This window comes from Protopterus annectens, chromosome 5.part1 (assembly GCF_019279795.1).
Source record: "Protopterus annectens isolate FY-2018-M chromosome 5.part1, PAN1.0, whole genome shotgun sequence".
NCBI classification, from domain to species: domain Eukaryota; kingdom Metazoa; phylum Chordata; order Ceratodontiformes; family Protopteridae; genus Protopterus; species Protopterus annectens.
Window position 1 is genome coordinate 602,310,435 of NC_056736.1, and position 19,349 is coordinate 602,329,783.

The 19,349-nt window shown below is 36.4% G+C and overlaps 1 protein-coding gene across 2 annotated transcripts in view; it reads right to left on the minus strand.

Moving 5' to 3' along the window:
* Nucleotides 1–17,346, minus strand: part of N4BP2L2 (NEDD4 binding protein 2 like 2) — a 290,582-nt gene extending 273,236 nt beyond the window's left edge. For both annotated transcript variants that reach the window (XM_044073216.1, XM_044073215.1), the window contains exon 1: nucleotides 17,064–17,346. The gene's annotated coding sequence lies outside the window, so the exon portion shown is untranslated. The remainder of the gene's footprint in view (nucleotides 1–17,063) is intronic.
* Nucleotides 17,347–19,349: the final 2,003 nt, after the last annotated feature.

A 19,349-nucleotide genomic window follows, 5' to 3' on the forward strand; every position in this document is an offset into this window, starting at 1 on the left:
ATGTGTACATTTAATTACAAAAAAGTTTACTTGTATTTTTAAAATTTCTTACTTCTGCTTTTATGTTCTGGAGTAAACCGCCCCAGGACTCCAGTGAAAATGAACTTCTCAGCTGGAAATTTACTGTACACAAAAATACCTAAAAAAAATAGACATTCTTCCTTCATATAGTTTCAAGCATTACCCTCTCTCTCTGCTCAACATATCTAATTGCATTTTTCCACTTCCACAGTTTTTCTTATACTTACATTAAAAAAGTCACCTATTTACTACATTTTAAATCATCTAGTACTTATTTAAGCAATAACTGATGAGTGGGTACCAGTATATTGAGTGAGTATTTACTCATGGCTGGCGTGGTTTGATCACAAGGATGATGCTTCTTGTTTTTATATATATATATATATATATATATATATATATATATATATATATATATATATAAATAAATATAAATAAAATAAAATATACTGGCTATGGTATATTATTGTGACACCACCACCTGTTCTTTTGAGGTGGTCCATACAAATTATATTCTAGCCAGATGGGAATATTTCAGCAGCACTTGCATTTAGTTTTACCTAGAATACTAGGTTTATGGAGGGATAGCCATGCACAGAGTTCTCTGGTATTATTTCTTATGCTTCTACCATTTATAGTGACAAGATAACTAGCAAGCAGGGGATTGTGACGGTTAAGTTTGGACAAACTAGACTGTGACATTGGGTTGGTTTAGTTGGTGGGAGTTTGGGACAGAGTTAAGGCCAACGTCACCATCAACTAGGATTGAATAAGGATAAAATAAGCTTTCTATATTTTTTTCAATGCTATTTTTCCAACTGGTTTTATTTTGGGTTGATTTAAGGGTAGGTTAAGTCCTTTGAATGTGGAATGAAGATAAGGAGCATCTTTGTAAAGGCGAGCAACTACAACAGAAGTAGAGTGGGACTGACTTGTTGAAAGTTAGTTGGCAAGATAATTTATGTTTATTAACATTTGTTGACCAGGAAAGTCCACTGGGTCAGAAACCCATTTTCAGTGGAGGCCCGGGGAGAAATGCTCCACAAGCATTACAAAGTTGACAATTTTTAACATAAATTTAACAAATCATACAGATACAAGAGGCAAAACATAGTACAACTCAACACTTCATAGGGTTTACATTAATACGCATCAGGAATCATTAAGTATAGATAGAAAAAAGTTACATATATAGAACAGTACGGACATTCAAACAGTACTATCTGTAGTGTGAGTAAAGAAAAATGCATAGTAGGTATACAGAATGTACTGTAAGACTGGTTATTATAAGCTATATTTGTAATTTTGAGGTTATGGTGCATGAAATAGTTTAGAACTAATGGCACATACCAAGTTACACTGGGTTACAGTGATAAGTCAATGCTTGTGTCTTTTTGGCTTTTCCCGATTAGGAGTCGCCACAGCGGAACTCCGGTCCGCTAATGATCGGCAGTAGACTTTTACGTGCTGAGTTGTCATCCCTGACGCACAACCTTCAACGAAGGTACGCCCACTCACGCATGTCTCCACACAGAAGATGCTCTAGCTGAGAATCGAACGGGACAACGTCTAGCTGTGAGGCGACAACGCTACCGCAGTACAGTGATAAGTTAATAAAAATGCTAACTAACCATAGAAGAAATAAATGTACAAGGATATTAAATATAGGAAAACTGAGTAAAAAGGGAGAACTTACAAGTAAATGAGTGAAAAGGGAGTTAAGTTTTCAAGGAGAAAGACTGAAGTATTGTCAGGGATTGAGGGGGTTTAGTAAGGAGTAAAGACGTTAGATGGCAAATCAAAGACAACATGGACGGAATAACTGGTGGCAAACAACACAAAATGATTGCGCAAAAGGTGGGAGGGGTGTGATTTAGGATAGTATAAATAAAAAAGAGGAGGTGGTGGGTGGGAACTGGGAGTATGGGAAAGGAATTAAGTGAGTGAGCCACAGTGCAACGACGGCGAACCGAGCAGGTTCCAAAGCCTTTGGATGTTCATCCTCAAAAATAATCTATAGCAAAGCACTACAATAAAAGTAAAAAACAGTGTACTATTGTAAAGAAAAAATTCACCCAAGCAGATGTTACTATCATTTGGTCAATCAATTCAGAGTGAATAAAGTCAAATTAGTGGGGAAAGTAAGTAAATCAGTTGTCTTCCAGCCATGTCCTTTTATTTTTTTCTTTAAATACAGTTGAGTGCAATTCAGGTACAAATGATACAAGATAGAGGCTTTAGTTTAGTTTTTACAGTGTTTGTTTGAATTACATCAACATTTATATAACTCTTAATAGGAATGCCTGCATATTAGGTTTCAAAGGTACAGTCCTTACATTAAATTCTGGTGGAATTGTGCTGATAGGCAGGGCCAGCATGAGGATTTTTCACTAAAACAACAGCAAAAAGATTAGGATGAGATTGACATTGGGGGGGTTGTGGGGGCACAGCCCCCCACCTATTTTAAACGTTGGAAACCACAGACATGGATAATTACAAGATGAATGAATAACTCTTTCCAGAAGATAATATATAACCAAACCAAGTGGGGGGCTGTGCCTCCCACATCCCCCTTACTATATATACTAATTTCATGATCGCACTACAGTGGGGAACAGGACATATACCTTTCAACGAAATGAGCTTTCAGTGAATTGTGCTCAGGCAGCTGAGTTTCAGTTAAGTGAGCTTTCCACGAAACGCGTTTTAGTGAAGTGCGTTTTCAGTGAAATGAAGTAGACCCGTTTTTCAGCACTAGTTACAGATGCCACTGGGTACTTTGTACTCTGTATGCATAAAAGGTCTTAACTTACAGTTCTATTCTCCTCCCCCCATCAGTTAGGATGTGGAGTAATCTTAAAAACAGCAAAAATGTAAAGGAGAGGCAAGTTCAGATAGATGAGAAAAGAAGATGGATAAACAAACTTGCTACCTTCCCACTCATGTTAAAGCAGAGAAGAAACACTAGTGAAGAGAAATGAGGGCAGGAACAAAGTAATAACAGCAGACTGTAGATTTCAGTCTTTCCATTTCTTAAATTGAAAAATATATGCAATATCTAAACATTTAGAGAATTTGTTTCGTTTCAACTGCTACAATTAATTTCAAGTTCACTAATTCAGCACAGCATATGAGACTTGAAATTATACATCCTAGCTGCCTACTCAAACAATATTTTCTGATATATATATATATATATATAGGTTATTACTCCTAGGGATAATAAAACCAAAAGCAAATGAGACAGCTTTTCTTCTGGTTAAAAAAATATGCATGACCTGTACACAAGACCTAGGGAACTAAAGACATTTTCACTGCTTGTATTTTAATATTTTTACTTTCCATGTCCGTAATCAAGATCTTCTGGCTTCTTATTTTCTGTACTACTCTACTTTCCACTTAGATTTTTTCCATACAGTTTTAGCTCCTTTAACAGAATCCTTTGTAATTCATACACAAGCATTTCACCTTATCATGTCCCTAACTAGTACTGGTATTACTAAAGCAACTCGTGTACTCTTACTGGTATTACTAAAGCAACTCGTGTACTCTTACTGGTATTACTAAAGCAACTCGTGTACTCTTACTGGTATTACTAAAGCAACTTGTGTACTCTTACTGGTATTACTAAAGCAACTTGTGTAATCTTACTGCTACTGTTCTCATTTTTCTCTTAACTCATTTCATATACTAAAATGTCCTGAAACTATCTCAAGTGTTTCATAACAATGTGTTCTTTTCTGAATTTATCAAATACAAAATAATATCTACAAACAAAGCCAACATTTCTTGATTACCACAGCAGTTAAGAGACTTAAAATTGTGAATCGTCTCCAAATATAAAGAGAACAAAAGGGGAAAGAGGGCATGCCTGTCTGGTTTCCCATTCAAACACAGCTTGTCAGAGAAAAACTCTCTCACCTTAATTATTGCCGCCAACCCTTCATATAACCATGTTAACAGCATTACTATCTTATCTCAGGGAATGCATATGTTACCATCCCAGTTGTCTCTACTGAATGCTTTCTCTGCACCAATACTCCCCGGTTGTGTTCTCTTACACCAAGCCTCCATCTGAACCATCATTGTCCTACTAATGTTGTCAAATAATTGCCTCCCCTGCAAAAAAATCATAACTTTTATCAATTTTAGTAATAACTTTGCCATTCTCTTAAAGTAGTAAAGCTACCACAACTCCCATTCAAGGTACTGGTAGTCTCCCTCTCTCTCTTTTAAAATATTGTTAAATAAAGCCTTTCAAATCTTAGATCTTTATCACTTCCCTCCCCAACATCCATTGGAATAGTGTTCTGGAGACTTTTCTGTTGACTATATATATCACTGTTTTTATTTCAATTTTTCTACCTTAGATGCCAATTCTTGAACCTCATCTTCCTCTAACCATGGCATAACTAACCCTTTCATAAATATTTCTATTTCTATTGTGTCTTCTTTTCTACATTTCCCTGCTTTACACAATTTCATGAAATGTCCAAAATATCTCCAACACTTCTAAGATCTCTGGTTGTTTTTATCATAGACTCCCCAAGTTTGGCTACAACTCTTTCCGTGTCCTAAGGTGTAGTGATCAAAGTTTTTTTTTTTTTTATGCTCTAGTCTTTCTCAAACATTTTTTTTCAAATACTTTTTACTTCCCATTTGGCACTCCGACATGAATCTCCTCATGTTCTGCGAGATTCTTCTTTTTCTGCAGCACTAACATTCTAAACAGAATTTCTTTCCCATCTCTCTCACTTTTGTCATATGCTAAACTCCATTTTCATTTTTAAACACCTATATTAAATTATCACTTAAGACACAGACAAACATATATTAACAGGAAAGAAAAAACATATTAACATTTTCCCACTTAATATACATCACATGACTTTTCTTTGCTCATATTATCAATACAGCCTTATAAAAAAATTGCTGAATTCCTGACTTCCATTAAACCTCACTCATTTCAACTTACTCCTAATTTGCTCCTCCCCTTTTCTAAAGATCCCTCTTCCAAGTCTTTTATCTCTTATATAATATTCAATACATGAAATATAGTTGTAGACTTTGATTTACATTTTTCTAGTAACTGCTTCTTTGGCAGAGAACAGTATTAAATGTAATAAGGCCCTAGTACATCTAAGCAATTCAGATCCAGTATCCCACACAAAAGAAGAAATTATTTCCTTACTTACAGTCATTCGCTCAACCAATATTTCTGACAGATTTTAAAAATCCCCTAAAAATACTCTAACAACTCATTACACTCCCAAAACATATGTTCCCAGTTATCTATTTCCCCCCATCACACCTACAATGTTTGCTATCTACCCAAGGAAAAAATGCTTTGAAGCAAGCTAGGAGGTATAAAATACCCATGTAAATACTTACAAGCAAAGATCCCAAACCTTCTTGTACATTGCTTTTCCAGTCTTTCTTCCCAATCTTTTCTAACTTCCTCTGATAGATTCTTATAGTTATCATGCAATAATTTATATGCCCTACTAATTATTCATTTAACAGCTGCTTCTGTTCTAGATTCAACAAAAAACTCTACCAGAGCAGGTCTTTCACTTAAAATAACCAAGCCCTGGTAGGGAAAGCAGCCTCTAACCTGTAATCCAAATGTCTTCTTAACTTCATTTTCATTTTACCTCACTCACTACATATCCCCTGTGAAGTAATTTGTATCTTCCCTAAGAGCTCTTTAATCATACCCAATACCCATTCCTTAAATTCCTCTTTTTTCAACAGATAGGCATGAAAGTGACAATATCTCATTCTTAAATTATTGCACCTATAAAAACTAAGATAAAGATGTAGGGTAAGATCTGATAGTTACAGGATGCATCTCAAAGCTTTCAATTAAATACACATACTCTTGTGAAAATACAACTTCTAACCTGTCTAGCCCGTTGACTGCATCTTAGGAGTAATATCAAATGCGATGTTCCAGCTACTTAATTCACATCTTTCATACTAAATGTACTTGTATAGGTCTTCAAAAAGCTACCCTCTTATTTCCCTTCTGGGTTCCCTAATCCATTCTCACTATTGTCAACTGGGTTCCAGTTCCCAACCATCAGTAGTATTCCCTACTGAAAGCTTATTATTTACTCTAAAATTCTCCTAAACTCCCGAATGATAATTTTAGGTACAATATAAACACATACCAGCATAATCCTCCTTTCTTGCAAATAAACACTTACTACCATACAGTTCCAAATTACTATCCTTTTTTTCCTCTTCAAGGACTGTCAGGGCTCCCTTCATAATCTGTTTTATAACCCCCCTTTTCCCTGACATACTATTTAATCCCCATCCTCAAGTCCTCTCTTTGTCAAATTTACATGCTCATTTCCATCCAAATCGGTTTCCTTTAACATTGTAATTTGTACCCTACACACTTCTTAATTCAATTCACTTTGCCCTTTTTCAATACCTGGAAGCCATTTTCATTCACTACTAATGCTGACAAAGCACTCCTCATTCTGATAAAAAACTAATAATCTTACATATTATACACCAACCAGTTTTTCCTTACCTCATACCCAAACTGTGGGAGTCTCAACCAGGCCATCTAAAAGACAGACATTGACTCAAATCATTTTCCAATCTCACCTCAAAAAACACTTATCTGAAAAATCAAAACATCATTGCCAGTCTGATCACATAATCTAATCCATCCACACTGCCAGTCTGATCATATACTCTAATTCATCTACACCCCTCTACATGTTCAACTACAAAACTATTACTAGATATTTCTCCACAAATCTAATCTACTCACAAAGATGCTCCTCACTCATTATAGGTTCATAAATTAGTACTAGGCTAACTGGCTTTGTGGGCCATTTTAAGCCTAGCCAATTACCCCATGTGAGAATCAAACCCTGCACCTATGGTTTCTAAGGCAAACACCTTAACTATTATGCCACCCTATTACATCTTTTCTCTTATACCTTCCTCTTGCCCTCTCCGCCTATAATCTTAATTCACTGCCTGCAGGCGTGTAAATATAAAGGTGATGCAAATGGAAATGAAAATGTTTTCCAATTTTCACAGGTCCTGCTTTTGATTTATTTAGGTTATGCTTCTTTGTAACATCTTTATATATAATCCACAGCTTACTGCTGTGGACTCTCCACATGTATTATTTCATTATGTGCTGCACTGCAAGGTTATTCTTACTTTGCATTTTGTAATCCAGTGTCTTAACATTATAACAATTTTAAACAAGTCTTATTTTTGCTTTGTATTTTCTCTTTGTTCCCAGACTGAGGCCAACTGGTCAACAATGATCTGTGCCCCGATTAACAAATACAAATAAATGAACAAACAGTTGTTTTGGATATCTGTTTCCATCTTGCAGCTTACAAGCACACACTAATAACTGGCAGACTGATCCTGCATGCAGTTACTTTTCACCTCTATTTGAACAGGTCACATTTTCAATTAATCTTTCTTCAATAAAAATCACTCAACAAAAAATACATTTTCAAATAAATCCCACATTAACCATAGCAAAACACACACACAAACCTATATACCACTTTCTAAAAAAACATGAACCTCTCTAAATAAAAGAACATGCCCAAATTCAAAGGCTGCACCCGCAGGTATTACCTACACTAAAATTAAAGTTAATGACACTAACATACATATTAGAGTCTATATTCCCTTTTACACCTGGGAGGGGTGTGGGAACAAAAGTCCCATACACATGCGCATTATATCAAGAAACCCCCCAGATATGTAAACAAAGTGGAAGAACACCACATTCTCGTTACAGAAAGACATTATTTAAGAAAAATAAGTATTTTTTTCCTTAAATAAATAATGTTATTGCATAATAGCAATAACCCACAGCTGGGTATGGGCAATGCTGATTTACCCATGGTGGCTTTGTTTGGTCATGAGGGCTTCATCCTCATGACCAAACCACATCAACTGTCGGTAAATCCAGCACTAGGCTGAAAACAAACTGAAAAAATACTGGTGAAACACAAATGAGAGGCCCAAGGAAACAAACTGCTATAGATAAAATCCACAAGAACTTTAATCCAGTAGCCTTTAAAAATTTGTTTAAAACAATGAAAGGTAAGTGCCTTCGTTCAAAATATACATGAACTTCATCAGATAACAATGCTGGAAGTGCATGTTCATTTTAAAGCTTTTGTATTCAATCTCATGACCGCCAAGCCCCCAGGAACTGAAACATTATTTTAAAGGAGCCACTAAAAAGCATTATCCACACCCAGCTGTGGGTTACTGCTATAACAGATTCCACTTAGAGCACACTGTTCAGCTGTCTCATGATTTAACCACCTACACCTGCAAACAGATTGTCTTCAGTGGAAAACTGGTATTAGCAGAGAGGAAATTTTATCTTTGTTAATGCAATAAAACAGCTACAAATACTCACAATTTCTACTCTTTTTCAGGTCATACTGCTTAAAATGAGAAAAAAAACTGTCTACAAGCTAAACTAAGAACATTAGATGCTCACCTCTACAAAAAGAGGGTCAATCGTTGCATTTTATATATACAAATACACATTGTGTACAGATACATACATACATATATATACACATATATATATATATATATATATATATATATATATACATACATATACACACAGACATATACATACACATTTACAATCAGTACACATTTACATCTCCAGCAGCCCACAAGCACAACACTGTATTAAGTACAGTTAGTTATTCAGTTTGCTTACCAGCATAATCCAACTGGGGCTTGTTTCTTTCCAGTTTTTCTTATACTGTTAAAGTGTAAAGCCCAAATACATTACAGCTAACAAAAATACTTTCTTACTTGAATTTCATTAGCATATACAATCTGTCACTGATAAAACGTTCCCACTTCACTTTTAAAATATCTCTGACTGCATACTTGACAAAATAACATGTGATTTACACCATACACTCTTCTAAACACTAGGAAAAAAAAAGCAAGAAAATTAGGTTTATACTTTAAAGTTCACCCACCAGTTTAACACAGTGAACAATCTCCCAGTGTTTTAAAACCATTTCTTTTTGCAGAACCATAACTCACATGTGTGCAACTACCTCTAGTGGGTTTGGTGATTACAGTTCCCCCCATTTCCTTTTGTTGTTGGTATCCCTGAGCTTTTCTATTTCCCCAACAACAATCTTTTGTTAAGAGTCCAAGGTACTCCTGATTTTGTTCCTAGGCTTTTTATCTTTTATTAGTCAGATCCTAGACTTATCTGTTGCTGAGGCATGAAAAGGTTTCACTGGCACAATCGCTTTATGGGTTTTCCTCGTATCAGAAGGCTAACAGCCTCCTTTCGCTTGTTTTACACTCAAATAAATCCTTGATTCTACAGGAAAAAGAATATTCTAAAGACACCAAATGGATGTGTTAACTTGAATCTCACACCTTCCTCATGATATCACCTGACTGCCAAATTAAACATGCTTTTCTTCTGCTTGATATATAGCAAATAACCATTTTCCACAAATCGGATCTTTGGTAATTTTTATTCTTTTGTCTTCTTCAAATTCCAGGACTGTTATGTATGGCACCCTTCACAAGGCATTTCTGCAGTTTTTGCCCTAGTGTCTGCCAACCACCAAACCTCTCTGTGGGATCACAGCCTGATCCTTCTCCCACAGTGGGTACCTCCAACACAAGTATTTTTAGTTTTTGATAGCACTTTTAGGACTTGGCCTTGTGCGATAGGTGGAGGTAAGCCAGTTTCAAGTATATCTTGAGGGGCAGATGGAGTACTTCTCTCTTCCGACATTTTCTGATCGATTCCTATAGTTATTGTGTAATATTTTGTACACCCTACTATTTTTTCTTTTTTAACAGCAGCTTTTTCACTTAGAAATAGGGGAATCCTTTTTCTTTCCCTATATTCTGATATCAATCCCTGATAGGGAAAGGAGTCGTGACCCCACAGTCCAAATGTCTTCTTTGCCTCTTCCCATTCTGTTATCTTTCGCTGTCTAATTATTTGCCCCAATACCTTGGTTCCTTTGCTAGTTAGCCTCCATCAGTAAATTCCAGCGCCCTCTTCTTTACAGATATATGTTTATGCACAGCAGCAATATATGGTAGGTCAACCTGATGCAGAGTTTACAGTGATGCGATAGTACAAACTCATTTGAAAAAATCAGCATTCAAAACAACATAACCTAAAGCACATGGCTTCCTTTAACATGTAACCATTTTAGTAAGTGAAAAGATGTATCTTAAGATGCACAGGCTTTTACCAATTTTAACAGGTAAACAAAAACACAAAAAAGAATGCACCGACTTCTAAATGCACAGACTGTTTATAAATCAGTGCAAAGTATTTGGCAAGAAGTTTAAACTTTTTTTCAATGCATAATTTGTATCACTGCTTTATATTACCAAGATGACCACAGATGCCAATATCACTTACAGCAAAAGAACATTTAGCATGAAACCTTATAACAGTTTTTCAAGTTTATCCAGTCCCTCTAGACTTTTTCTCTATGATCTTCCACACTTATTGTTTTAACTGACACCTTCAGCAATACACTATTTGCAAAAATCTGGTGGTGTTCCACTTGGACTGGACAATTCAACTCACTAAAACTGAAGAATGACATCAAATGTCAGAAAACCTTATAAAACAATTGTTGACATCAATGACTCAGTATGAAGAGTTGTATGAAAGGTTGGACACTAAGGAGGGAGAAAAAGGACCTGTACCGATTGGCTAGACAGAGGGACCGAGCTAGTACAGATGTGCAGCAGGTAAGGGTGATAAAGGATAATGAGGGAAACATACTCACAAGTGAGGAGAGTGTGTTGAGCAGATGGAAAGAGAGAGGAGCTGATGAATGAAGAGAATGAGAGGGAGAGAAAGTTGGATGATGTGGGGATAGTGAATCAAGAAGTGCAGTGGATTAGCAAGAAGGAAGTAAGGACAGCTATGAAGAGGATGAAGAATGGAAAGGCTGTTGGTCCAGATGATATACCTGTGGAAGCATGGAGGTGTTCAGGTGAAATGGCAGTGGAGTTTTTAACTAGATTGTTTAATGAAATCTTGGAAAGTGAGAGGATGCCTGACGAATGGAGAAAAAGTGTTTTGGTGCAGATTTTTAAGAATAAGGGTGATGTGCAGAGCTGTAGTAACTACAGAGGGATAAAACTGATCAGTCACAGCATGATGTTGTGGGAAAGAGTACTGGAAGCTAGGTTAAGAAGGGACATGATGATTAGTGATCAGCAGTATGGTTTCATGCCAGGAAAGAGCACTACAGATGGAATGTTTGCTCTGAGAGTGATGATGGAGAAGTACAGAGAAGGTCAGAAGAAGTTGCATTGTGTCTTTGTGGACTTAGAGAAAGCATAGGACAGGGTGCCTAGAGAGGAGTTGTAGTATTGTATGAGGAAGTCGGGAGTGTCAGAGAAGTATATAAGAGTGGTACAGGATATGTACGAGGGTAGTGTGACAGCGGCAAGGTCTGCGGTGGGAGTGACGGATGCATTTAAGGTGGAGGTGGGATTACATCAAGGATCAGCTCTGAGCCCTTTTTATTTGCAATGGTGATGGACAGTGACAGACAAGATCAGACAGGAGTTCCCGTGGACTATGATGTTTGCAGATGACATTGTGATCTGTAGTGAGAGTAGGGAACAGATGGAGGAGATCCTGGAGAGGTGTAAATATGCTCTAGAAAGAAGAGGAATGAAGGTCAGCAGGACTAAGACAGAATATGTGTGTGTGTGAATAAGAGTGAGGATATAGGAATGGTGAGGATGCAGGGAGTAGAGGTGGATGAGTTTAAATACTTGGGATCAACAGTTCAGAGTAATGGTGTGTGTGGAAGAGAGGTGAAGAAATGAGTACAGGCAGGATGGAGTGGGTGGAGAAGAGTGTCAGGTGTGATTTATGACAGTTGAGTACCAGTAAGAGTGAAAGGGAAGGTCTACAAGAGGGTAGTGAGACCAGCTATGTTATATGGGTTGGAGACAGTGGCACTGACAAAAAGGTAGGAGTCAGAGCTTGACGTGGCAGAGTTGAAGATGTTAAGATTTGCACTGGGTGTGACGAGGAAGGACAGGATTAGGAATAAGTATATGAGAGTCAGCACAGGTTGGAAGGTTTGGAGGCAAAGCCAGAGAGGCAAGATTATGTTGGTTTGGACATGTGCTGAGGAGGGATGTAGAGTATATTGGGAAAAAGATGCTAAGGATGAAGCTGCCAGGTAACAGGAAAAGAGCAAGGCCTAAGATAAGGTTTATGGATGTGGTGAGAGAGGACATGCAGGTGGTTGGTGTGACAGAGCAAGATGCAGAGGACAGGAAGAAATGGAAACAGTTGATCCGCTGGGGCGACCCCTAACGGGAGCAACCGAAAGAAGAAGAATGACTCAGCTGAGTTTGGTTGTGCAATTTTCTCTCAAGGAGTACTAAAATCATTTAAAAATAATGTACTCCTTTCAAAAGAGTCAAACAATGCCTAGCAAAACGTACAGTCATACAAACTTAAGATTATCTTTGATGCTTCTGTATTAAAAGGTTCACTGTCTTTGCGTGTCACTAAGACAGAAGGTTTAAGGTAAACTTGTGCCTAGTATTATATCACGTTACGGCAGGAAAAAATACTACATCAAAACGGATGAGACTTTTCAGAATTAATAAACCACTTCAGATGCACTTTCATTGATGTACTCCATTGAACATTAGATGTTTCTAACCTAAAGCACCCATAAAAACAGACCCAATAAATACCAAGTTAATATTAAAATTGCTTCCGCATACGACTGGCTGTCCAGAAAAGATTTTAACCACAAATTACACAAGACTTTCCCAATAATAAAAGCAAACTTGTGTTAAAACAGTATGCCTAATCAAGATTTCAGCATTTGTTTACATTAATCACCCCCTAGCTAGGTTGCTGCAGGGCACTGCTAACAACAAATTTCTGAGCTGGTTGAGCTCGACTTGTACTAAGCAACTTTTAACTAAAAATAGCACATTCAGCATTTTCAGTACAGTACATGCCATCATTTTAAAATAAAACATTTTCAACTGTTACTGATTAAGTACATACTAAATAATGGCATTTTAAGGGAGGATGTCACCCCCCAACTTACACTGTTTATGCAGCTATTTAAGCTCAGGTTAAATATTAATACTATATGTAAAAGTTTCTTAAATACCAATGTCAGGTACTGTGGGGAAAACCCATGCAGTAATAAACAAAAACTTATAAACTATAACAGTGTGAACAGTACCAAGGAGAGACTTCGTTCCCTTACCTCCTGAGTATGATATGTTTTATCTGTATGGTATTTTATATCTATAAAACTGGTGTCAGCCAAACAGTAGACATAGTAGTAGTTCTTTTTCTTTCAGCTGTTCCATTAGGGGTCACTACAGCAGATCATCTGTTTCCATTTCTCCCGGTCCTCTGCATCATGCTCAGTCACACTAACCACCTGCATGTCCTCTCTCACCACATCCATAAACCTTTATCTTAGGCCTTCCTCTTTTCCTCTTACCTGGCAGCTTCATCCTTAGCATTCTTTTCCCACTATACCTAACATCCCTCCTCAGCACATGTCCAAACCAACGTAATATTGCCTCTCTGGCTTTGTCTCCAAACCGTCCAACCTGGACTGACCCCCTAATATACTTATTCGTAATCCTGTCTACCCTCATCACACCCAGTGAAAATCTTAACATCTTTATCTCTGCCACATCCAGTTCTAACTCCTGCCTTTTTGTCAATGCCACTGTCTCCAACCCAGTTCTGACTCCTGCCTTTTTGTCAATGCCACTGTCTCCAACCCATATAACATAGCTGGTCTCACTACCCTCTTGTAGATCTTCCCTTTCAATCTTGCTGGTACGCGTCTGTCACAAATCACTCCTGACACTCTTCCACCCATTCCACCCTGCCTATACTCTTCTTCACCTCTCTTCCACACTCGCCACTACCCTGAAGTGTTGACACCAAGTATTTAAACTTATCCACCTTCGCCAACTGCTGTCCCTGCATCCTCACTATTCTTCTATTCTCCCCCTCATTCACACACATATTATTATGTCTTAGTCCAGCTGACCTTCATTCCTCTCCTCTCTAGAGCATATCTCCACCTTTCCAGGGTCTCCTCAACCTGTTCCCTAATCTCACTACAGATCACAATGTAATCTGCAAACATCATAGTCCACGGGGACTCTTGTCTGATCTCGACATAATGGTTACTGCTACAAAATATGGCAGGGATTAAGAGATAGGATGGCAGTACCCATATTTTACACTAGGACTCGCCTTCCGCTGGTAGTGCTGGCAGTGGGTGAGTGCAACTGATTTGTCAGCATTTCACACTGCACTACCAGATGGAGGAAGCCTGTAGTCTTAGTCTTATACACAAACGTCAGAAATAAATTGTTGCAGTACTAAATTATTTTACTCCCTGTCGCTTAGTTTCAGAACAGAAAAAACAAAACTATTACATTTTATTCACCTAAACTTTAAGTTCACACATTTAGCCCTTAAAGTTTTGTTTTTCTTTTTCTATTCAGTTTGTTTTATTGAATGGTAATTGAACTGGAGGCAGCAAATGGGGTAATGGATGAAACAACAAAGGAGTGGGAGGTTGGCATAATGGTTAAAGGGTTTACCTTATAGACACAAGGTGCAGGGTTTGATTCTGACATGGGGTAATTGGCTGGGCTTAAAATAGCCCACATGGGCATTTAGCCCAATACTAATCTATGAACCTATGAGCCTAAGCTTTAAATCTTAACCTCACTATGGTGTACATGTCAGTAAAAGTGAACTCCTGTGGACAGTTTCCCCGCAAAACAATTGTGTCTATGTTCAGAAGTCATCTCTTGTGAATTCCCTAGGATTTTCAGGGGAAAAAAAGCAAGCTGTAAGTTGACTTCAGTTTCTTTTTCATTGTGTGCGACATGAGCTTTCTGCCACTATTTATGTTCTTTTTTTTTTTTTTTTGCGGTTGCATGGTATAGGAATGTGGTAAATTATAGTACAGTTAATATCACCACAGTCTATGTGACAGCAGGGGTGGTGATTTAGCACAATCTGCCTGTGCAGAAGGCAAGTCCCAATGTAAAATATCACAGTAGTAGTTTAACTTAAAAAAATTCAACAACCTTCTTATGGAGTAATGCGACTTGAGTTCCAATACAGTAGCCATCAGAAAAAATTAATACAGTTGTACTGCGCTACAGTTGTACTGCGCTTCAGTAACTAAAATCAGTCAGTGTGCCATACCAAAAATAAATTATTTATTTTCAATATATACTTATTATGGAATTACATTTTAATGCGTTACTACCCTATCAAATTTATAGAAATAATGCTGTAAACATAAAGCTACATTTAGCATCACAACTGGGGGCATGCCATTGTCACTGTCAATCATCTGGTCATTCTGACAGGAATTCTCTTGGGTGAGGTTTACTGCTGCTCAGCCTGGGGTTGATTAGTCTGAACTAATACTTGTACAAACCCCAGTCAGACATCCCACTACTATGCATCCTTTCTGTCTACCATGCAGCTCAACTTAGTGTTTCAGAGACAAGTATACACAAACTCAACTATAAAAGTATAATCAGACAACCAGCATCAAGTTACACATTCCCTATTCCACCATACAGCTTCCAGCATAACCCTATAACCTTATCAGTTTATTTTGTTTTTGTAACCGAGCCTTCCTTTACACTAGATCCACTTTCAGCTTAGATGGGAAAGAAAAACTTTGACTAAAACAGAAGATAGTTGAAAACACTGGACTGTGCAAAAGTTACTGTTACAAAAAACCATAACATACACATTTTTTTTGTTTTAAATATACTAAAATTAAATATAACTCAGACAATAAAACACTGTAATATTGGCCTTTTAGAAAAATTAATATGATTTTAATGTTTTATGACCACTTTCATTCAGCGTTAACAAAGCAGCTACTCTGTTGGTGTGTCCCTTGGTGATGACATGGACATTATTAAATGACTGTAATCCTCAATGACTTACCGGAAAACCAAAATATGTTTTAGGAGATATGATAACATGTTTTTCCTTACTATTATTATTAAAAACACTGCACATTTTTAAATAACAGTAAAATGATAATGTTTTCCAATACAGTTGCTGGTGCAGGATTTATTTTACTAGTTTTTCAACATTTCTTTTCAGAACTACAGAAATGTCAGCCTCATATTTCACTTCAATATAAATTTATGTGAATTACATTAATAAAGTTTAACATGTCAGGACAGCAGCATGCAGCTGTCAAACTGTCCTACTACCCTATTACTCTAAGCAGAAAGCAAACACATTAACTAAGGACACTGTTCGCCATGGCTGCCCAAACATATACACACGTTTTCTATATACATATAATAAAAACACAGCAGAAGTGTTATCTCATCACATGTGATCGCATTACGTGTGTATATGTATATATATATATATATATATATATATATATATATATATATATATATATACACACACACACGTACATACATACACATAAGTATACGCTTGATTTGTGTGACACAAGTGTGGAAATATAAACACATATTTACACACTTTCTATATTAACAAACACAGGTAAAACAATTTGCTGCAAAAATGAATACACCAAACTGCAATTTACAAGAGGTAGTAAACTGTGAAGACGTTAGAAAAGACGGGAGCGTGTAGGGGTGGAACAGATTGTGAAGATGAACGAATGAAAACAGTGAGGTGTTAAATCTGATAGAACCAAGAATGTAAGAAAACTGAAACAGCAAAGAGTAGGATAATAATATGACAGTACACTAACAATACTGCCAACTAATAACTAAATAAAAAATAAGACACATGACCGTCTCACATACCGATTTGTTGCCAGGGTAGAAGATACTAATCAATAAACCATAAAGCACACTCTTTCAACATGATCCAACATATCTAAACGTACCACAAAGCAGGAATACTAACTACAAAATTTAATTACCAAAACTGCAAACGAAGTAGTCAAAAGGCATACCTCCAAAAAGGTTTGCTCAGCAAAAGCTGTCATCAGGCTTCAAGATGTAAGAAAAAAAAACAGGTTCTTTCCTCTTAGCACCACTTTTACTATCCTTCCACCAATAGCACAGTTCAGCATATCAACCCCACAAAAGTAAGACCGCTCACAACGATAACCATCTGTTACAGTATCCTGCGCTCTGTTTCAACAATACAAATCCAAAACCCAGACAAGAATCCCATTAATGCATCATCTTCACAAAGAGAAAGATAATGGTTGAAGCCGCGACCTTAACGTCACTTCCTAGAAAGCTACACTGCCAGGAAGTTCTGACATGTGCACAAAACAAAACTTGCATCTAATATTGTCGTCCTCAAGGCACATACCTCACCTGAAATGTCGTTCCGCGTCCTTTCTGAATGTGTGCATACAATCGTTCTTCAGTAATTTAGGTATCGATTAAAAAAGAGAGACAATGTTTAGCTCCAATAAACCTCCACCTCCTATTCAAAGTGTGTGTAGTAGGGTTACCTTACCACCTGTCACACTTTGCGAGGGACAGTCCCTGTTTGGGCAGTTGTGTCCTGCAGAGAAATGGAAACATTGGCAAATGTCCTGAGATTTTAGGACAAACATATTTCCTATATTTTATGTAATAGATTTCATAAAACAGTTATTCTGTATTTGAAACACCTAAATGTGATAAGAAACAGAATAAGCATGCCACAAGAATAAGCTTTTATTTAGGCCAAAAAGTGAAGCGCTGTCCTTTATACTGGCCGTGGGTATGTTTCCCCCTGCAAAGTCTGACGTTTATACCAAAAATGTCCCACTTTGGGCATTTGAAAAGGTGGCAACCCCTATGTGTGTGTGTGTGTGTGTGTGTGTGTATATATATATATATGTATATATATATATATATATATATATATATGTGTGTGTGTGTGTGTGTGTGTGTGTGTGTGTGTGTGTGTTCTTCAATAATTTAGGTATCGATTTAAAAAGGGAGACAATGTTTAGCTTCAATAAACATCCCACCTACTAGCAAAGTGACTGCATTTTATATATATATATATATATATATATATATATATATATATATATACATGGGTCTAGGACATTTCACTGAATGCACATTTCACTGAAACTCAAATGACAACACAAATCACTGAAAGCACAATTCACTGAAACACATTTCACTGAAAGTTATATATGGCCTTTTCCCCACTGTAGTGTGACCCTGGAGTTAGTATATATAGTAAGGGGGTTTGGGGGGGCATAGCCCCCCCCACACACACACATATTTTCAGCATATATTAAGTTCGGAAAAGAGTAATATATTGGAATTGCAAGTATCCCTGTATATAGTTTAAAATATGTGGAAGGCTACGCCCCCCCACACCTCCACCTTACTATATATACTAACTCCAGGGTCGCACTACAGTGGGGAAAAGGCCATATATAACTTTCAGTGAAATGTGTTTAAGTGAAATGAGTTTTCAGTGAATTGAGCTTTCAGTGAAAAGTGTACACTAATTTGAGTTTCAGTGAAATGTGCATTCAGTGAAATGTCCTAGACCCATATATGGATATATATATATATATATATATATGTATATATATATATATATATATATATGTATATATATATATATATATATATATATATATATATATATATATATATATATATATATATATATATATATATATATATATATATATATATATATATATATATATATATATATATATATATATATATATATATATATATACATATATATATATATATATATATATATATATATACATATATATATATATATATATATATATATATACATATACATATATATATATATATATATATATATATACATATATATATATATATATATATATATATATATATATATATATATATATATATATATATATATATATATACATATAAACAGTTATCATATTTCCTTATCTGGAAGCCGTGTAATAATATAAATAATATATCAGATGAAAACTTGATCTGTTTGTAACTTATTGCAATGTGCACTAACTCGTTTGCGGATGTTTGAAGAATGCGGTAACTAAGCAAGCAATAATGCCTGACAGGGTGTATGTTATTGCAGCCATAACGCCCATTCAGTGGTGTTCTGAGGTCTGACGCCGTAGACGGAGATCCTTTACATTTCTGGACGGGCTTTATTTCCATAATAACACACACCCTGGAGGGCATAATTGCCCTTAACAGGAGTGGCCTTAGGTCAACTGGTGACCTAGGCAAAAGGGATACACTGTGCCCCC